The 3,634-nt window shown below is 30.0% G+C and overlaps 1 long non-coding RNA gene across 3 annotated transcripts; it reads left to right on the top strand.

The window, feature by feature from the left end:
• Positions 1–714: 714 nt before the first annotated feature.
• On the top strand, positions 715–3,329 carry LOC131942483 (uncharacterized). Of its 3 annotated transcripts, none has more exons than XR_009386771.1 (3): positions 715–1,238; positions 1,839–1,941; positions 2,241–3,329. It is a non-coding gene; the product is annotated as an uncharacterized LOC131942483 (long non-coding RNA). The 3 variants fall into 3 exon arrangements; XR_009386770.1 differs by having other exon boundaries at positions 1,839–1,935; XR_009386769.1 differs by having other exon boundaries at positions 715–1,004; positions 1,839–1,935.
• The last annotated feature ends 305 nt before the right edge of the window (positions 3,330–3,634 follow it).

Here is a 3,634-nt window from a genome sequence, read left to right on the forward strand (position 1 = left end):
ATGGTTTCTCGTGTTATGTTTATTTTAAAGTTTTTTTGTACTTATATTATTTGTTTTAAATATATTTCCTTTTTATGTCATTCTTTAGTATATATTTTAGAAATACTTTATGATAAATAATAATAAAGAGAAGTAATTGCTTTTTTATTTGTTTAGAACAAATATATTAAAAGAAGCTTATGAGCACCCTATTTAACTATTTAAAAAAGTGTAATAAGTCATGGAAGTGTTTTGAACGTTTGCCTGTCTCTCATAGTACAGCTCAGGCATATATTTTTTTACGCAACAGCATAATAATAATGTCAGCTACTGCATAACACCACTACAAAAGTAGATATGTTTGTTATTCACAAAAGCTTTTACTGTCAATTCAAAAATGCAAGAAAATAGTTTTTTTAACTATAAAAAAATTATTATGGTCGGCTATGGGCCCCTAAATGGCGTGGGCTCCCCCGCATTGCGGGGTCTGGCGGCACTGTAGTTCCGCCCCTGCTCTGATGTGTGAATCTATGAAAAAAATGTAAACACTATGTATAATAAATTAATGATTTAATTGTTTTTATTTTTATGAAATATATGCTTTTTCTTCAAATGTTAACAAATAATAGATATCCACACTTCACATTCGCTAATATTATTCTCTCCTGGGTTTAAACATATTACATTCCAGATAATAGCTACATAGTAGCTCTATATAGAACATTTGAGATATGTTTAACCCTTCATTTCATGTTGTATCAATTTTGATACAAAGTGAAATAACCCCCATTGAATCTACACAAATGTTAAAATCTGAGTTTTTAATATGCCATACTCTAGCTTGATCACTTTTGACCCAACTTCATACCCAAAACAGACTATAGGTGTGTTTCGTCTCACACAATTCGAGTTTGATTCCGTTTTTTTACACTGGTCGGACAGCTGTGATCGAGGTGTTTTTGAGAAAATAATAAAAATTCACAGGCCGTGTTTTTCTTCTTGAAAAAAATATTCACCAATCTCAGGTGAGTAATTTTACCTAAAAATAAGTTGTTTGCATACTATTTCTTTATATTTGTGCTGATAATGTCCAATTACGGTATGTAACAGTTTTGATACACCATGCAACGGTATGACCATGACACTTGCTGGGACTACTGTATAGTGACTTTTCTGTAGTATAATAATTAGTTGATAGAACAATTCCTAACATCTAGTAGGTAGACTCTAGTCAACTGTTGGTTCTTACACTAGCTTAGGTTTGTTTTTCTTTCATATTTTTACAATAATAATATGTAAATTATAGAAGAAAAATAGTGTCAAAATCTGTAACAATAGTAACATAGTCAAGCTGTAGACTATTGTATACTAATTTTACTTAGATTTAGCACTTACTCAGTACTATATACATACAGATGATCAGTGTGCTACTATAATAAGCCTATAATAAAGGGTGTACAGTGTAGTGCTGCTATTGAAGACCAAAAAAAGTGTCATAATGTATAACAATAATAATATAGTATTAGACTGATATTTACTAGCTACTGCTTAGAATAACTTGCATATAATTCTCTAATCATACTAATTCATACACAGAGACAGTGTTTGGGTCTAATAAGCTTAGAAAGTAGTACAGTAATTATTATTATAGAAAATAAGTAATAATATTAGGCATAGGCCTACATACTTAGTCTACTTATTATTTACTTCATATCGGTACGCAAACAGTAATAATTACTATAGGCAGTGGTGGTTTACTTATGTTTATAATAGTAATTAAAACTTAATTTATAAATCCATGAAGTTCATGAATGATTAGAGATTGTTTGGTGCAGACATTGTTTTATTTATTTTTACAGGATCTCTTTTTGTCTAGAGCGAGCGATAAATTTTGTCGCAAAACTGTTCTGAATGAAATAGATGGTAGACTTCAAGGAGAATGTAAATGAAAGTGAAGTTGGTGTAATATTTGATTATTCATCTTATGAAGTTACAATCTAATAAAAAGGCCTATAGTACATATTGAACTTATCACTTGCAATAATTGTTTTTAAAAAAAATGGCATAATAATATTTGATTGACATTCTTGCATATAGTATTTAAACTTGCAAATAAAATCCTAATCCTCTAGTATATAAAAAAGTAGCAGTGATACATTATTTTTATTTAAATTATAATTTAATTTGTGCATGCATGAAGATAAAGTAAATAAATCTAGAAATAATATATAGTTTCTTATAGTGAATTTTTTTTTTTACAGGATGGGTAAAGATTCTCACAAAAGAATTCTGTCTGAAATAGAGACTGCACATTTCTTTGGTCACTAATGTCTAATTATTCATCTATTTATTTACCTAATGTTGAAGGTGTTACTGTAACTGAAATTGAACACTTAGAAAGTGATGTAGAGAGAATAAAGGGATTGGTTCGGAGCAAGTAAAGCGGTAGACTTTATTCTGATATACATTTATAAGCTGTAGGCCTACATTTATAAGATGTACATTCATAAGATGTAAGCAGATGCTAGTCCAGCAAAGTGGTTAACTAAAACACATGAATGTTTTCTATTATTTGTGAGGAATAGGAACTGACCAACATAGTTTTTAGTGCAAGGCCTTCCGGCTGTTCAAGATTATTTTATTTCACACCATGGATAAAGACTATCTTAGTATACTGGGTGAAAGGATTTTCTAGATCTACATTGCACAGAGGAATCCAGATAAAGCTTGAAGTCTTTGATATAGAAGAAATAAATCAATTCATTGGCTTCTACCAGTCATGTCTCTGGTTTCATTGCATAGGAAAAAGTTCTAATAATGGCCAAATATCAGCATTGTAGATATATTCTAATTTCTTTCATATAAACAAGTTTGAGTCATTAAAAACTACTTTGCATTTAAAACAAAACAATTTCAAATTATACTAGATAGAGGTCATGCTGAGCAAAGTGATGCTGCTTATTGACTTACACAATAAAAAGATGCATGATTACTAAGAAATATGACATAACTGGTAATAGCAATATTGTGAAAAAAATGTAAATTACTACCTTGTAAATGAATGTCTGATGCTCCAGATTTGGGATGAATAAGTGTTTTACTCAAATTAATAATTACTCAATAAATTTTCAATGATAAGTAAAAAATACTTTTTTGTCAATTTTAACAAATTTTTACCCACCATTGCATACTGTATCAAATCTGATACATACTGTTATTTTGCAAAATAAACATTATTTGATAAAATAATTCAATTTCCTCATTATTTATGCTCTCTACACACCACAGCCCACCTTGTAAGATTTTTTTTTCTCAAAAAGCTTTCACAAAATTAATTCATGAAATGAAGGGTTAAACATCATACATAAACGACAACCGATCGTTGGCTCGACACCACCCGTAGCATACTTTTGTTGGGTACAATCCACCTTCAGTCTCTGCAAGAACATCATCATTTACATTTCTCGTATATAACAATTACCAATAACCACAGTACACATACATACATACTAAAGAAACTTAACAAAAGGATACCGGTTCTTGTTTTTAACTTTGGATACGACGTCGATGTTTCTCTCCTTCGGTACAACTTGTGGAAGGACGCCATGCTACATAATGTATATTGTAGAACAAATGTCTTATACGTGTTTTCTCA

This window comes from Physella acuta, unplaced genomic scaffold, assembly GCF_028476545.2.
Source record: "Physella acuta isolate Inbredline_101_S28 unplaced genomic scaffold, ASM2847654v3 ptg000036l, whole genome shotgun sequence".
In the NCBI taxonomy this organism is placed as follows: Eukaryota; Metazoa; Mollusca; class Gastropoda; family Physidae; genus Physella; species Physella acuta.